The 19,348-nt window shown below is 37.3% G+C and overlaps 1 protein-coding gene across 14 annotated transcripts in view; it reads right to left on the bottom strand.

Annotated features, from left to right (window-relative positions):
• The window catches only part of LOC105467643 (centrosomal protein 128), a 458,395-nt gene that overhangs the window by 391,887 nt on the left and 47,160 nt on the right, over positions 1–19,348 (bottom strand). The gene's annotated exons all lie outside the window — the stretch shown is intronic.

Genomic DNA, 19,348 nt, shown 5'->3' with positions numbered 1-19,348 from the left:
TTTTGAAGAGATAATGGTACTATAAGCATCAAGCAACAAGTCAAAACACACACACACACAAGTTTATCATAGTAAAACTATAAATAAAAACAAAGAAGAAAAACTCAAAAGCAATTAGAGAAAAAAAAATCTATTACACCTTTAAAAAAAAGCACTAGGCCGGGCACAGTGGTTCACGCCTAAAGGCTCAGCACTTTGGGAGGCCGAGGAGGGTGGATCACAAGGTCAGGACACCAAGACCATCCTGGCTAACATGGTGAAGCCCCGCCTCTACTAAAAATACAAAAAATTAGCCAGACGTGGTGGTACACGCCTGTAGTCCCAGCTACTTGAGAGGCTGAGGCAACAGAATCACTTGAACCTGGGAGGTGAAGGTTGCAGTGAGCCAAGATCGTGCCACTGCACTCCAGCCTGGGCATCAGAGCGAGACTCCTATCTCAAAAAAAAAAAAAAAAAAAAAAAAACCATCAATAAGACTAATATCTGATTTCTCAAGAGAAACAATGAAACCCCCAAATGATTAAATTTCTTTAAAATACAGAATGGGGGGGGGGGAAATGGCTTATCTAGAATTTTATATCCAGTGAAAATTTCTTTCAACAAAGTAAGTGAAAGACATTTTCAGATACACACAGAGAAGATTTTTCACCAAAGCACACACTCTAAAGGAAATTATAGATGGGACACTTTCGGGCATATGCATGCTCACCCTAAAGGAAATTTTTAAATATGTTCTTAAGGTAGATGTACAATCTGAAAAATGCAAAAAAGAGTGAAGAACAAAAAACAGTAAATCTAGGGGTAAACCTAAATAAACCATTATTGCATAAAATAATAGTAATGTCTTCTAAGGCTCAATTAAATACAAAATTAAATAACAAAATAGCATAAAAGTGAAAAGCGAGGTTTATGGAGTTGAGGTGCAGTAAGATCTTTGCATTTTCTGAGAAGAGGTAAAAGAATTTATATTAGTTTTGAAATATCAAAGACACATGTTGTAATCCCTAGGGTAACAATGGAATAACAAGATATAATTAGAAGCTAATAGATGTGCAATACAGAAAAATGAAAACTAATAAAACCAAAAAACACACACACAAAAGAAGGAAATACAGTAAGTGGGACCAAGAGAAAGCAAATAGTAAGATGGTAAATTTAAATAAATGAAATCAACATTTACATTAAATGTAATACAGCAAATCCTCCAACTCAAAACAGTGTTATACTGACCTTTAAAAAAAATTTAATGATACCCTATAAAATAGCATGAAAGATATCAAATTCAAGAAATAAATTGTATTAAAAATGTATAAGATATAAAACTTCTTAGAGTGACGTCAGCAAGCTGGCCAACTAAATGCTCCTAGCACTTTTCTCCACCACAAGAAAACGCACACACACACACACAAAAACCACATTTTGAACCAAAATAACTACAGGAGAGCAATGAGAACAGCAAAGTAGCAACAGAAATTCTATAACAAAAAGCCAGAATGGCTGCACAGGGAAGGAAAGGAATCACCTTGCTCCACTACCTCATCCCCCCGTTTGGGGATCAGCCCTACCACCTAGGGACAAGCTACTTCAGAGTCACTGCGTATCCCTATCTCAGTTACCGCTGTATCCTCCCCTTAGGACCAAGCTGAAGGGATGCCCCACTCCCAGGGAACCAGAGTCTTCAAGTGCTGGAACAGTCTCACAACAGGTGCCAGGGCCAACGCATACCCACCCTCCACTCCAGGTACCTCAGGCCTTAGGCACACTGGAGAATTTATGCCTCTAGAGCCACAGCAGATGTGGCACCCTATCATCTGGGTACCTCAGACCTCCTACATACTGGAGAAGTGGCACCCCTCATGGCACAGCCAAGGTAGTGCTCTGCCACACAGGGACCTCTGGCCTCCTACACACCAGAGAAGTCTCCTTCAACACCATGCCATTGGTGAGGCAGCAGACCCTCCCCCTGCAGGGACCCTGGTCCTCCAGCATATTGGAGCAGTCGCGCCTCCCAGCACACAGGTGACATGACACCACATAGCCAGGAATCCAGAGGCTCTACTGACTCACGTAGCTGCACTTTAGCAGTGCCTCACATACCAGGGAATAAGAGCCATGGCTGAGCTGTGCCACCGCACCCTGCATGCCCAAGAACCACAACACACCCCATCTACCTGGAAATAGATTAGCCGTCTACTGTCTAATCTACTAAGGCACCTCATCTCTTCAAGGAATGGAGTCATCTCTGTGCTTCTCTCCACCACTTGAGACCCAAGCCACAGCGGTATATTGCCATTCCTCAGTCCTTGCTGCTGTTGCAGCTGGCCTCTTAAAGCTTGGGTTACTGCCACATCCCACCCACCATCACAGAGTCCAAAGTCACCACTGCATGGTTCCTCATATCCTGGAGTCCAGAGTCACCACTGCATGGTTCCTCATATCCTGGAGTCCAGCCTTCTACTGTGCCCTGTTGGTTTTAGGTCCCAAATTGTAGTTGTGCCCAACCCCAGGGCCTGAGCCTCTGGAGCACCTCTTCCTCGTTGGAGCCATACAAGTGTGGTACCCTGCTCCCATGGGTAAGAATCACAGCTGCTTCCCAACCCCCTGGGCCTGAGCTACCAGGTTGTCCCTTAGAGCAACAAATCTTAGCTTACTGGAAGAACTGCATCCACTCATGCCTTGGAGAGTGATTCTGTACCTCAAGTCCCAGGTGCTACAATAGTTTCAGAAGACAATGAGTACAAGAGCCTGACCTCATGACCACTCTGAGCATCTGTGCCGTGGATCCCAGTGCCACTGTAGCAGCCTGTGAACCATGTCAGATCCAACTTCAAGAGAGATCCTCTCAGCTAAGAATCCCCACTCTAAGGAAGACAAAAACAGGAGAATCCCTAAAACCCTTGCTCTAATAACCTACACAGCCACTGTCACTAACACAAATTCCTTCAGCCTAGACCACTGAGGCTCTGCAGGTATCACTAACATTAATCACAAATGAAAAAGCTTCACAGAGACTACAACGCTGCACTGACACAGAAGTAGAGCCACCACACTCTGCCACAGCAGAACCCTCAGGCCCATCTGCAGCTAAACATTTTCCCTTACAAAAGCCACTCTGTAAAGTTTGGAAGGAGTGACTATACCACCAGATAGACAGAAATTAACACAGCGACACAGAAAAAAATGATAAAGCAAGGAAATATGACACCACCAAAGAACCACAATAATTATACAGTAATTGATCCCAAAGAAACAAAAATTTATAAATTGACCCAAAGGAATTTCAAAATAACACCCAAAAAACTCCAATGAGATGCAAGAAAATACAAATAGACAATTCAATAAAAACAGGAAAACAATTAATGATCTGAATGAGAAATTCAACAAAGAGATACATGTCGTCAAAAAAAAGAACCAAACATAAATCTTGGAGCTGAAGAATTCAATCAATGAGATAAGAATAAAATTGAGAGTTGCAACAGCAGAGTAGATCAAACAGAAGAGAGAGTTTGTGAATTTGAGATGAGTATTTTAAATGACTCAACCAGAGGGGAAAAAAGAATGAAAAAGAGTAAAGACTTATAAAAAACTATCAAGCAAATAAATGTTCACAACTGGGAATTTCATAAAGAGAAAAGACAGAGAAAAGAATGTTTACTTAATGAAATAATTGCTGAAAACCTCCCAAGTCTTGGAAAAGATACAGATATCCAGATCTATGAAGCTCAAATGTTCCCAAACAGATTCAATTCAAAGAGATCCTCTTCAAGTCATATCATAATCAAACTGTCAAAAATCAAAGACAATTTTTAACAGCAGCAAGAATTAATATCAAAATTTCTTACACTCTGCCAAAAAATGGAGCTAGAAGAAATACATTAAAACACATTATCACTTTGAAACCTAAGCCAGATAAAGACATCACAAGAAAAGAAAGCTATGACAATCTTTCTGATGAACACTGATGGAAATCCTCAATAAAATATTTGCAAATCAAAGCCAACAACACACCAAAAAAATTATACACCATGACCAGATAGGATTTATTCCTGGCATACAAGGCTGATTAAACATATGCAAATTGATGTCATACATCATATTAACAGGACAAAATATAAAAACCACATTCTAATCTCAACTGATGGGGAAAAAAAACCATTTAACAAAGTCCAACATACTTTCTTCATAAAAACTGTCAAAAATTTAGGCATATAAAGAAAGTTCCAGGCCGGGCGCGGTGGCTCAAGCCTGTAATCCCAGCACTTTGGGAGGCCGAGACGGGCGGATCACGAGGTCAGGAGATCGAGACCATCCTGGCTAACACGGTGAAACCCCGTCTCTACTAAAAATACAAAAAACTAGCCGGGCGAGGTGGCGGGCGCCTGTAGTCCCAGCTACTCCGGAGGCTGAGGCAGGAGAATGGCGTAAACCCGGGAGGCGGAGCTTGCAGTGAGCTGAGATCTGGCCACTGCACTCCAGCCCAGGCTACAGAGCAAGACTCCGTCTCAAAAAAAAAAAAAAAAAAAAAAGAAAGTTCCTCAACATAATAAAAACCATTTATGAAAAGCCCACAGTGGACATTATAAAAATGAAGAAAAACCGAAAGCTTTTCCATTGAGATCCAGAACAAGGCAAGGATGCCCCCCCTCCTTCTATTCAACATAGTACTAAAAGCACCAGCAAGAAAAATCAGACAAGAAAAAAATAAAATGCATCCAATTGGAAAAGAAGTAAAATTATCTCTATTTGCAGAGGAAATGGTCCTACACATCAAAAACCCCAAAGATTCCACAAAAAAAAAAAAAAAAAAAAAAACTATTACAAAAAATAAGCTCATAAAGGATAGAAAATCAACACATAAAAAGTACATTTTTATACACAACAATCTAACTGAAAAAGAAATCAGGAAAATAGTTCCATTTATGATAGCACTAAAAAAAAAAACTGAAGAAGCAAGAATAAACCAAACCCAAAATTAGTAGAAGAAATAACAAAGATCAGAGTAGAAATAAATGAAATTGAAATTAAGAAAATACAAAAGATGAATGAAATGAAAAGTTGTTTTTTTGAAAAGATAAGTAAAATTGACAAACTTTTAGCCAAACTAACTAAGAAAAAAATAGAGAATACCCAAACACATAAAATCAGAGGTGAAAATGGAGACAGTACAACTGCTACTGCAGAAATTCAAAGGATCATTAGTGGCTACTGTGAGTAACTATATGCCAATATATTGGAAAATCTACAAGACATCTAGAAAAAAACTCCTAGACAGACACAACCTGCAAAGATTGAACCATGAGAAAATCCACAAGCTGAACAGACCAATAACAAGTAAAGAGATAAAAGACATGTCTTCTAGCAAAGAAAACCCTGAAATCCAATGGCTTCACTTTTGAATTCTACCATTTAAAGAACTAATACTTATCCTATTCAACCTATTCCAAAACATAGAGTAAGAAGAGTAATAGAGTAATATTGGCCATTTTACAAGGCCAATATTATCTTAATACCAAAACCAGATAAAGACACATCAAAAAAGAAAACTACAGGCCGATATCCCTGAGGAATACTGATGCAAAAACCCTCAACAAAATACTATCAAGATGATTTCAATAACACATTTTAAAAAGGTCATCAAGACCAAGTGGGACTTAGCCCAGAAATGCAAGGATGGCTTAACACATGCAAATTAATCAATGAGATACATCATATAAACAGAATGAAGGACAAAACCATATGATCATTTCAATTGATACTAAAAAGGCATTTGATAAAATTCAACAACCTTTCAATGATAAAAAGCCTTCAAACAACTGAGTATACAGGAACATACCTCAACATAAGAAAAGCCATATACAACAGACCCACAGCAACGATCATTCCAAATGAGGAAACAATGAAAGCCTTTCCTCTAAGATCTGGAACAAGACAAGAATGCCCACTTTCACCACCATTATTCAACATAGCACCAGAAGTCCTAGCTAGAATAATCAGACAAGATAAAGGAAGGGCATCCACACAGGCACAGGCAATCAGAGCAAAAACAAACAAATGGTATCACATCAAGTTAAAAACCTTCTGTACAGCAAAGGAAACAATCAACAGAATGAAGAGACAACCCACAGAATGACAGAAAATATTCATCTGACAAGAAATTAATAATCAGAATACATAAGAAGATCAAACAACTCTATCAGAAAAAAATCTCATAATCCAATTTAAAATGGGCAAAATAGCTGAATAGATATTTCTCAAAAGAAGGCACACAAATGGCAAGCAGGCATACAAAAAGGTCATCATTGATCATCAGAGAAATACAAATCAAAACTACAAGGAGATATCATCTCACCCCGGTTAAAATGATTTATATCCAAAAGACAGACAGTAACAAAGGCTGGTGAGGGTATGGAAAAAAGAGAACCCTCCTACACTGTTGGTGGGAATGTAAATTAGTACAAGCACTACAGAGAATGATATGGGGGGTCCTCAGAAAACTAAAAATAGAGCTACCACATGATCCAGCAATTCCACTGCTAGGTATAAACCCAAAACAAAAGAAATCAGTGTATCAGACATCTGCATTCCCATGTTTGTTGCAGCACTATCCACAATAGTCAAAATTTGGAAGCAATCTAAGTGTCCATCAACAGATGAATGGATAAAGAAAATGTACTTATACACAACGGAGTACTATTCAGCCATAAAAAGAATGGGATGCTGTCATTTCCAACAACACAGATGGAACTGGAGGTCATTAGGCTAAACGAAATTAGCCAACACAGAGAGGCAAACATCACATGTTCTTACTTATTTGTGGGATCTAAAAATAAAAACAATTGATCTCATGGAGCTAGAGAGTACAAGAGTGGTTATCAGAGGCTGAAAAGGGTAGTGGGAGGATAGGTAAGAGGAAGGAAGCTTCATGGGTATTTAAAAAATACAGTGAATAAGACCTGGTATTTCACAGCACAAAAGGATTTAATTGTACATTTAAAGTCAATAAGAATTTAATTGTACATTTTAAAATAACTAAAAGAGTATAACTGTTGTTTGTAACACTGAGGATAAACGCTTGAGGTAATGGATACTCTATTTACTCTGATGTTATTGTTATACATTGCATGCCCATATCAAAACATCTCATGTACCCGTAATTATATATATGCCTACTACCTACCCACAAAATTTTAAATAAAAAATTTGTTTAAATAAAATAAAATAAAGGCGGAATCTTTGAGAGCAGGGAAAAAAAGAAATAAAGGGCATCCAAATTGAAAAGGAAGAAGTCAAATTAATTATCTTTGTTTGTAGATGACATGATCATCTATTTGAAAAAACCCAAAAACTCCATCAAAAAACTGTTAGAACTGATAAACTCAGTAAAGTTACAGAATACAAAGTCAACATACAAAAATCAGTAGCATTTCTATATGTCAACAGTAAACAAACCGGAAAAGAAATCAAGAAGGTAATCCAATTTACAATAGCTAAAGATAAAAATTAAATACTTAAGAATTTAAACAAAAAAGTAAAAGATCTCTACAGTGAAAACTATATAAGATTGATGCAAGAAATTAAAGAGAAACTATTAAAAAATGGAAAGATATTCTATGTTAATAGATTAGAAGAATCAATATTGTTAAAATGTCCATACTATCCAAAGTAATCTACAGATTCAGTGCAATACCAATGACATTCTTCACTGAAATAGAAAAAAATCCTAGAATTTATCTAGAATTATAAAAGACCCACAATATTCAAAGCTATCCTGAGCAAAAAGAACAAAACTGGAGGAACCACATCACCTGACTTCAAATTATACTACAGAGCTATAGTAACCAAAACAGCATGGAAGTGGCATAGAAACAGAAACATAGACCAATTAAACAGAATAGAAAACCCAGAAGCACATCCAAACAACCACACCAAACTCATTCTAGACAAAGTTGCAAAGAACATGTATTGGGAAAAGGAACAGACATCTCTTCAATAACTGGTGCTGGGAAAACTGGATATGCAGAAGTGTGAAACTAGATCCCTACCTCTTGACAAAGACAAAAATCAAATCACACAGATTAAAGACTTAAATCTAATACCTCAAACTATGAAACTATTACAAGAAAACACTGGGGACCAAACTCTCCAGGACATTGGAGTGACCAAAGATTTCTTGAATAATAACCCAAAAAGCACAGGCAGCCAAAGCAGAAATGGACAAATGGGATCACATCAAGTTAAAGAGCTTGCACATAGCAAAGTTAACAGTCAACAAAAGGAAGAGACGACCCAGAAAATGACAGAAAAGTTTTGCAAACTATCGACCTAACAAGGGATTAATAACTATCATACAGAGAGTTGTCAAGACGGTTCAATAGGAAGAGCTCCAGTCTGCAGCTCCCAGAGAGACCAACACAGAAGGTGGGAGATTTCTTCATTTCCAACTGAAGTATCCAGTTCATCTCACTGGGACTGGCTAGACAGTGGGTGCAGCCCACAGTGAGTGAGCAGAAGCAGGGTTGGGCATCGCCTCACCGGGGAAGTGCAAGGGGCCGGCGAACTCCCTTCCCTAGCCAAGGGAAGCCATGAGGGACTGTGCTGTGAGGGACTGCGCTATCTGGCCCAGACATTATGCTTTTCTCATGGGTTTCGAAGCCCACAGACCAGGAGATTCTGTTGTGTGCCTCTACCACCAGGGCCTTGGGTTTCAAGCACAAAACTGGGCGGCTGTGTGGGCAGACACGATCTAGCTGCTGGAGTTTTTCTTTCGTAGCCCCGTGGTGCCTGCAACCCCAGTGAGACAGAACCGTTCACTCCCCTAAAAGGGGGCTGAAGCCAGGGAGCCAAGTGGTCTCACTCAGCGGGTCCCACGCTCACAAAGTCCAGCAAACTAAGAACCACTGGCTTGAAATTCTTGGGCCAGCATAGCAGTCTGAAGTCGAACTTGGTAGTGGGAAGGGCATCCGCCATTACTGAGGCTAGAGTAGGCAGTTTTCCCCTCATAGTGTTAACTCTGACTGTGTGTAACACTCACCACAGCAGGGCAAAGCACCTGGGGCCAGACTGACTCTCTAGATTCCTCTCACTGGGCAGGACATCTCTGAAAGAAAGGCAGCAGCCCCAGTCAGGGGCTTATAGACAAAACTCCCATCTCCCTGGGATACAGCACCTGGGGACAGGGGCAGCTGTGGACACAGCTTCAGCAGACTTAAATGTTCCTGCCTGCTGGCTCTGAAGAGAGCAGCGTACCTCCTAGAACAGCACTTGAGCTCTGCTAAGGGAAAGACTGCCTCCTCAAGTGGATGCCTGACCCCCGTGCCTCCTGACTGGGAGACACCGCTCAGCAGGGGTGAACAGACACCTCATACAGGAGAGCTCCGGCTGGCATCAGGCAGGTGTCCTTCTGGAACGAAGCTTCCAGAGGAAGGAGCAGACAGCAAAATATTTGCTGTTCTGCAGCCTCCGCTGGTGATACCCAGGCAAATAGGGTCTAAAGTGGACCTCCAGCAAACTCCAACAGGCCTGCAGCAGAGGGGCCTGACTGTGAGAAGGAAAACTAACAAACAGAAAGCAGTAGCATCAACATCAACAAAAAGGAGGCCCACAGAAAAGCCCCATCCAAAGGTCATCAGCATCAAAGATCAAAGGTAGATAAATCCATGAAGATGAGGAAAAAACCAGTGCAAAAATACTGAAAATTCCAAAAACCAGAATGACTCTTGTCCTCCAAATGATCGCAACTCCTCTCCAACAACAGTACAAAACTGGACAGAGAATGAGTTTGACTTTGACAGAAGCAGGCTTCGGAAGGTGGGTAATAACAAACTCCTCTGAGCTAAAGGAGCATGTTCTAACCCAATGCAGGGAAGCTAAGAACATTGATAAAAGATTATAGGAACTGCTTACTAGAATAACCAGTTTAGAGAAGAATATAAATGACCTGATGGAGCTGAAGAACACAGCACAAGAACTTCGTGAAGCATAGACAAGTATCAAAAGCCAAATCGATCAAGCAGAAGAAAGGATATCAGAGATTAAAGATCAACTAAATAAAATAAAGCATGAAGACAAGATTAGAGAAAAAAGAATGAAAAGAACAAACAAAGCCTCCAAGGAATATGGGACTATGTGAAAAGACCAAACCTATGATTCACTGGGGTACCTGAAAGTGACGGGGAGAATGGAACCAAGCTGGAAAACACTCTTCAGGATATTATCTAGGAGAACTTCCCGAACCTAACAAGACAGGCCAACATTCATATTCAGAAAATACAAAGAACACCACTAAGATACTCCTCGAGAAGAGCCATCCCAAGACACATAATTGTCAGATTCTCCAGGGTTGAAATGAAGGAAAAAATGTTAAAAGCAACCAGATAGAAAGGTCAGGTTACCTACAAAGGGAAGCCCATCAGACTAACAGCAGATCTCTCAGCAGAAACACTACAAGCCAGAAGAGGGTGGGGGACAATATTCAACATTCTTAAAGAAAAGAATTTTCAATCCAGAATTGCATACGCAGCCAAACTAAGCGTCATAAGCTAAGGAGAAATAAAATCTTTTACAAACAAGCAAATGCTGAGGGATTTTGTCACGACCAGGCCTGCCTTACAAGAGAGCTTCTGAAGGAAGCACTAAATATGGAAAGGAAAAACCAGTACCAGCCACTGTAAAAACATACCAAATTGTAAAGACCATCAATACCAGGAAGAAATCGCATTAACTAGTGGGCAAAATATCCAGCTAGTATCATAATGACAGGATCAAATTCACACATAACAATATTAACCTTAAATGTAAGTGGGCTAAATGCCCCAATTGAAAGACACAGACTAGCAAATTGGACAGAATCGAGACCCATCTCACATGCGAAGACACACATAGGCTCAAAATAAAGGGATGGAGGAATATTTACCAAGCAAATGAAAAGCAAAAAAAAAAAAAAAAAAGCAGGGATTGCAATCCTAGTCTCTGATAAAACAGACTTTAAACCAAAAAGATCAAAAAAGACAAAGAAGGGCATTACATAAAGGTAAAGGAATCAATGTAACAAGAAGAGCTAACTATACTAAATATATATGCACCCAATACAGGACCACCCAGATTCATAAAGCAAGTACTTAGAGATCTACAAAGAGACTTGGACTCCCACATAATGGCAGTGGGAGACTTTAACATTCCACTGTCAATATCAGACAGATCAATTAGACAGAAAATTAACAAGGATATTCAGGACTTGAACTCAGCTCTGGACCAAGTGGACCTAATAGACATCTACAGAACTCTCCACCCTAAATCAACAGAATATACATTCTTCTCAGCACTGCATAGCACTTATTCTGAAATTATCCACATAATTGGAAGTGAAACACTCCTCAGCAAATGCAAAAGAATGGAAATCATAACAAACAGTCTCTCAGACCACAGTGCAATCAAATTAGAACTCAGGATTTAAAAACTCACTCAAAACTGCATAACTACATGGAAACTGAACAATCTGATCCAGAATGACTACTGGGTAAATAACAAAATTAAGGCAGAAATAAGTTCTTTGAAACCAATGAGAACAAAAACACAATGTACCAGAACATCTGGGATACAGCTAAAGCAGTGCTTAGAGGGAAATTTATAGCACTAAATGCCGATATCAGAAAGTGGGAAAGACCTAAAATCAACATCCTAACATCACAATTAAAAGAATTAGAAAAGCAAGAGCAAATGAATTCAAAAGCTAGCAGAAGACAAGAAATAACTAAGATCAGAGTAGAACTGAAGGAGATAGAGACACAACAAGTCCTTCAAAAAATCAATGAATCCAGGAGCTGGTGTTTTGAAAAGATTAGCAAAATAGATAGACTGCTAGCCAGACTAATAAGAAAAGAGATCTGAATCAGACAGACACAATAAGAAATTATAAAAGGGCTATGACCACTGATCCCACAGAAATACAAACTACCATCAGAGAATACTATAAACACCTCTATGCAAATAAACTAGAAAATCTAGAAGAAATGGATGAATTCCTGGACACAAACACCCTCCCAACACTAAACCAGGAAGAAGTCAAATCCCTGAATAGACCAATAACAAGTTTTGAAATTGAGCAAGTAATTAATAGCCTACCAACCAAAAAAAAGCCCAGGATCAGACCAATTTACAGCTGAATTCTACCAGAGGTACAAAGAAGAGCCGGTACCATTCCTTGTGAAACTATTCCAAACAAGAGAAAAAAAGGGGACTCCTTCCTAATTCATTTTATGAGGCCAGCATCATCCTGATACCAAAACCTGGCAAAGACCCAACAAAAAATGAAAATTTCAGGCCAATATCCCTGATGAACATTGATGCAAAAATCCTCAGTAAAATACTGGCAAACCAAATCCAGCAGCACATCAAAACACTTATTCACCACGATCAAGTTGGCTTCATCCCTGGGATGCAAGGCTGGTTCAACATATGCAAATCAATAAACATAATCCGTCACATAAACAGAACTAATGACAAAAACCACATGATTATCTCAATAGAAGCAGAAAAGGCCTTCAACAAAATTCAACAGCCTTCATGGTAAACACACTCAAGAAACTAGGTATTGAGGGAATATATCTCAAAATAATAAGACCTATTTATGATGAACCCATACCCAATATCATACTGAATCAGCAAAAGCTGGAAGCATTCCCTTTGAAAACCAGCACAACACAAGGACGGCCTCTCTCTCCACTCCTATTCAACATGGTACTGGAAGTTCTGGCCAGGGCAATCAGGCAGGAGAAGTAAATTCAAATAAGAAGAGAGGAAGTCAAATTGTCTCTGTTTGCAGAGGATATGATTGTATATTTAGAAAACCCCATCGTCTCAGCCCCAGAATTCCTTAAGCTGGTAAGCAACTTCAGCAAAGTCTCAGGATACAAAATCAATGGGCAAAAATCACAAGCATTCCTATACACCAGTAACAGACAAACAGGGAGCCGAAACATGAGTGAACTCCCATTCACAAGTACTACAAAGAAAATATAATACCTAGGAATACAACTTACAAGGGACATGAAGAACCTCCTCAAGAACTACACCCACTGCTCAAGGAAATAAAAGAGGACACAAACAAATGGATAAACATTCCATCCTCATGGACAGGAAGAATCAATATCATGAAAATGGCAATACAGCCCAAAGTAATTTATAGATTCAATGCTATGCCGATCAAGCTACCATTGACTTTCTTCACAGAACTAAAAAAAAACTACTTTAAATTTCATATGGAACCAAAAAAGAGCCTGCATAGCCAAACAATCCTAAGCCAAAAGAACAAGGCTGGAGGCATCACACTACCTGACTTGAAAATATACTACAAGGTTACAGCAACCAAAACATGGTACCGGTACCAAAACAGATACATAGACCAATGGAACAGAACAGACGCCACAGGAATAACACCACACATCTACAACCATCTGGTCTTCGACAAATCTAACAAAAACAAGCAATGGGGAAAGGATTCCCTATTTAATAAATGGTGCTGGGAAAACTGGCTACCATATACAGAAAACTGAAACTGAACCCCTTCCTTACACATTATACAAAAATTAACTCAAGATGGATTAAAGACTTAAACGTAAATCCTAAAACCAAAAAACCCTAGAAGAAAACATAGCCAATACCTTTCAGGACACAGGCATGGGCAAAGACTTCATGACTAAAACACCAAAAGCAAAGGCAACAAAAGCCAAAATAGACAAAAAGGATCTAATTAAACTAAAGAGCTACTGCACTGTAAAAGAAACTATCATCAGAGTGAACAGGCAATAAATAAAAAATGTTGGAAAGGGTGTGGAAAAAAAGAGAACCCTCCCACACTGTTGATGGGAATGTAAATTAGTATATGCACTATTTTGAGAACAGTATGGAGGGTCCTCAAAAAAGTAAAAACAGAGCTACCACATGATCCAGCAATCCCACTGCTAGGTATATACCCAAAACAAAGAAAGTCAGCATATTAAAAATATATCTGTACTCCCACATTTATTGCAGCACTATCCACAATAGCCAAGATTTGGAAACAATCTAAGTGTCCATTGACAGAAGAATAAATAAGGAAAACCTGGTGCTTATACACAATGGAGTACTATTCAGCCATAAAAAAAAAAATGAGGTCCTGTCATTTACAAAAACATGAATAGAACTTGAGGCTATTACGTTAAGTGAAATAAGCCAGGCACAGAAAGAAAAACATCACATGTAGGAGCTAAAAATTAAGACAATCAAACTCACAGAGAGTACGAGGATTGATTACCAGAGGCTGAGAAGGATAGTTGAAGGGTGAGGAGGAGATGGAATGGTTAATAGGTACAAAAAAAAAAAAAAAAGATGGAAAGAATGAATAAGACCAAGTATTTGACTGCACAACCATAGTCAATGAAAATTTAATCATACATTTTAAAATACTTAAAAGACTATAATTGAATTGTTTGTAACAAAGAATAAATGCTTGAGGTGATGGATACCCCATTTATCCTGATGTGATTATTATATATTGCATGCCTGAATAGAAATATTTCATGAAATATGTATATGTTTATACATATGTCATGTCTTAAAAATTAAAAAACTGAAGAATAAATTTAACCAAGAAGGTGAAAAACCTGTACACAGAAAACTGTAAGATGGTGATGAAAGAAACTGAAGACAAAATAATGAAAAAATAAATGAAAAGATATTCCATCCTCATGAATCAGAAGAATTAATATTGTTAAATTATCCATTCTACCCAAAGCAATATATAGGTTTAGTATAATCCCTTTCAAAATCCTAATGGCATTCCTCACAGGAAAAAAAAAAAAATCCTAAAATTTGTATGGAAACATGAAGACCCTAAAACAATTCCAAGAAAGAAAAACAAGGTTGGAGGAATTATACTTCCTGATTTAAAAATTATATAACAAAGCTATAGTAATCAAAACAGTGTGGTACTGGCATAAAAACAGACACATACACCAACAGAACAGAACAGAGAACCTAGAAACAAACCCAAACAGATATGGTCAACTAATTTTTGACAGGGGCACCAATAGGACACCTTGAGGAAAGATGAGTATCTTCAATAAATGGTGTTAAGAAAACTGAAATTTCACATGCAAAAGAAAGTGAACCCTTATACCATACATAAAAATAAGCTCAAAATGGATAAAAGACCTAACTGGGAGACCAGGAACTATAAAACTCCTATAAGAGAACATAGGGGAAAATCTCCTGGGCACTGAAGTTGGCAATGATTTTTGGGTATCAAACCAAAAGCTCAGGCCACATAAGCAAAAATAAATAAGTGGGACTACTTCAAACTAAAAAAAAAAATTATATCTTTTGCTGCTCTGTACAGCAAAAGATAAAATCAATAAAATGAAATGGCAGCCTACAAATTGAAAAAAATATTGGCAAACAATATATCTGATGAGGTTAATACCCAAAATTTACAAAGAACTCATACAACTCAATAGTAGAAAAACAAATAACCCAATTTTTTAAACGGACAAAGGACCTAAATAGACATTTCTCCATAAAAGACAAAAATCACCAACAGCTATATCAAAAGGTATTTAACATCATTAATCATCAGGGAAATGCAAATAAAACCACTATGAGATACCACATCACAGCTGTAAAGGTGGTTATTATTTTAAAAAGTCAAAAAATAACAAATGTTGACAAGAGTATGCAGAAAGAGTAATTAAAAATAGAACTACCAAATGACACACGATCCCTCTGCTGAGCATATACCCAAAGGAAATAAAATCATCACCATGTAAAGATTCTACATTCCTATGTTCATTGCATCATTATTCACAATAGCCAAGATATGGAAAAAGCTAAGTGTCTGTTGATAGAAAAATGAATAAAGAAATTGTGGTACATATATACAATGAAATATTACTCAGACTTACAAAAGAATGAGATCTTTTCATTTACCACAACATGGCTGGGTCTGGAGGACAATTATGCTAAGTAAAATAAGCCAGACACAAAAAGAAAAATATTGCATGATCTCGCTAATTAAATATGGGATCTACAAAAAGAAATCAAATATACAGAAAGAGAGAACAAAACAGTGGTTACCAGGGACAGAGGGGTTAGAGGGGATGAAATGGGAAGATACAAGTCAGAGGATACAAAGTAGCTGATGTGTAGGATGAACAAGTCTAGAGATCTAAAGGACAACATCAGAACTATAGATAATAAAACAGTACTGTATATGGGATTCATGCTAAATAAGAACATTTTAGATGTTCCTGCCACAAAACCAAAAAAACAAACAAAAAAAAATGGGTAACTGTGAAAGGACAGATATGTTAATTTACTTCAATGTAATAATCTTTATACTATCTACGTATATCCCATAACATCATGTTGCATAGCTTAAATTTACAAAATAAAATTTACTAAAAAAAAATAAGTAAAAGGATAGTTACATTTAAACTTGAGTTTTAGGGGTAGGGAAAGGGCCAATCAGGGCAGGGTGGGTAAGAAATTTTGGGGGGTGATGGGTGTGTCCTTATCTTGACTGCGGTGATGGTTTCACAGGTAACACTTATGTCAAAACTTATCAAACTGTACACTTTAAATATGGGCCATTTATTCTATGTCAATTATACCTCAAAAAAAATTGTTTAAAAAAAATCTTTTTAACTTCTAGATTAAAAAAACCATAAAATATTATTGGAAAGATATACTATGTTTATAAATTGGAAAACTTGATATTATAAAGATTTCAGTTCTCTTCAAATTGACCTATAGAAACAATGTAATCCAATCAAGATCCCAGATTTTTAATAATTTCATTTGCAGATTTCAAAATATATATGGAAATGCAAAAGGCAAAGAACACACAAGACAAGTTTGAAGAACAACATGAAAGGAGTTACTCTATCCCTACCACAACTAAATATAAAGCAACAGTAATCAAGACAGTGGAATACTGGCACTTGGATAGACAAACCAGGGGATCAAAGAGTCCCAAAACAGATGCTTGTGCATATGAACATTTGATTTATAACAAAGATATGACTGTAAAGTAGTTGGGAAAGAGTAGTCCTTTTAATGAATAGAACTTAATTAAACATTCATATAAAATGTATTCCTCCTAATTCATATCACAAATACCAATTTCAAGTAAATATCACAACTAAATGTGAAAGGTAAAACCATAAGCTTCTAAATGATTACACAAGAGAATATCTTTGTGATCTAAATATAGGGAATGACTTCTTAGGTCAAACAAGTACTAACCACAAAAGAGAAGATGGAAAATTAAACTGGATTAAAATTCAATAGAAAGTCCCATTAAGTACAATATAAAAATGAAAAGAAACAAGCTGCAATATGGGAGATGATACGTGCAATATAAAAAACTCACAATGTGCTCATATAGAAAATATATAGGCCAGGCGCAGTGGCTCATGCCTGTAATCCCAAAACTTTGGGAGACCGAAGTGGGTGGATCATCTGAGGTCAGGAGTTCAAGACCGGCCTGGTCAACATAGCAAAACCTCATCTCTACTAGAAACACAAAAAAATTAGCCAGGTGTGGTGGTGCACGCCTGTAATCCCAGCTATTCGGGAAACTGAGGCAGGAGACTCACTTGAACTCAGGAGGCGGAGACTGCAGTGAGCCGAAATCGTGCCATTGCACTGCAGCCTGGATGACAAGATCAAAACTCCATCTCAAAAAAAAAAAAAGAAAGAAAAAAATATATAAAGACCTCCTACAAAACAATAACAAAGAGACAATCAACCCAATTGAAAAGTGGACAAAAGATGCAAACTGGCACTTCAAACAAGAAAATAACCAACAGTCTACAAACATATGAAAATATGTTCATCATCAGTAGTAATCATGAAATGCAAAAGAAAACCAAAATGTGACACCATAAACACCTATCATAATAGCTACTATTGAAAGGACAAGTAATAGCAAGTGTTGGAAAGAAGAGCAACATGCATTCTCATACACTGTTAGTGAGAGTGTAAATTAGTGCAACCACTTTGGAAACCTATTTTTTGGTGTCTACTAAATTTGAAGGCATCTAGGATCTGCACTGCATGTTATGTACCATCAGAAATGCATGCACATGTACACTAAATATTGAATAAGAATGGTCATAGCAGTATTATCCATAGAAGCCCCAAATTTCAAATAATCCAACTATCTATCTGTAGCTATAGAATGTTAAAATATATTGCCGTATATCAATACAATGGAATACCAAAGAACAATAAAAATGAACAAAATCCAAGAACCTGACACAACACCCATTACAATCCTAATGATTAGCAAAAGAAGTCAAAGACCAAAAAAACTTGTCCTATATGGTTCCATTAATACAAGGAGTTCAAAACAGGGAGAAATTATAGGGTTAAAAGGCAAAATAGTGATTATCTTTAGAAAGCAAGGAGTTAGTGATTGGAAAGAGAAATTAGAAGTTTTATTGAATACTGGTAATATTCTATTTCTAGATCTGGGTGGTGAGGGTATGTTCACCTCATGATAATTCATCAAGCTATACACTGATACATGTACTTTTCTGTATGTATACTTCCGAATTTTAAAATTTTTAAACAAGTGAAAAAGAAAAGAGAGCTTCAGCAGCTTCCCTTGTCAAGTAACAGGTTCCACTCTGGAATTTATGAGATGAGACAGAATATTATTTGGTAAGTTAAAGAGGACCTTACAGCAACATTCTTAAATGTGTACTTCAGCTCTTGTTTAGTACATAAATCAGACAATAGCACAGATTTCGTACTGTGTGAACTATTGCAATTAACTAAGAAAAGCACCAAACTGTTTATCTCAGAAAAGTCCTTTTTTGGAAGTATGTGATGTTTTAGATATTTTAGACTGGTACAGTTTAAATTGAAGGTACCCTTAGTACGTCTGAAAAAATCTAGAACTTTATGCAAAAAAATAAATATATCTTGATATTACACATTAGATGCCACATTGCCACACATTAATTGCAAAAATGTTGTCTACTTCAGCAGAAGACAGGCATTGTATCTTCACCTTTCTAAGGCTCTTCACAAAAAACTTAATACCAAAAACACAAAAGAAAAGTATTTTCATGTAGCCAAGTGTTTATTCATATTTTTAAAATAAGCAAATTTCACTATAAGAGAAATTTTCAAATACCGTATTTTCAAAAAGATCAACTTCATTGATCTTTTTATCTCTTAGCACATTCAGCCAATAAATTCAAACTCCAAAATGAACTCAACATATCTATGTAAGGAACTGTAAACAAATTAACAACTGGAGAAAAATTTACTAGGAAACTTTCAATTTGAATAAAATATATTAAGA

The sequence above is a fragment of the Macaca nemestrina genome, chromosome 7 (assembly GCF_043159975.1).
Source record: "Macaca nemestrina isolate mMacNem1 chromosome 7, mMacNem.hap1, whole genome shotgun sequence".
Classification (NCBI taxonomy): Eukaryota; Metazoa; Chordata; class Mammalia; order Primates; family Cercopithecidae; genus Macaca; species Macaca nemestrina.
This window is presented reverse-complemented; position numbering and strand designations above follow the sequence as displayed.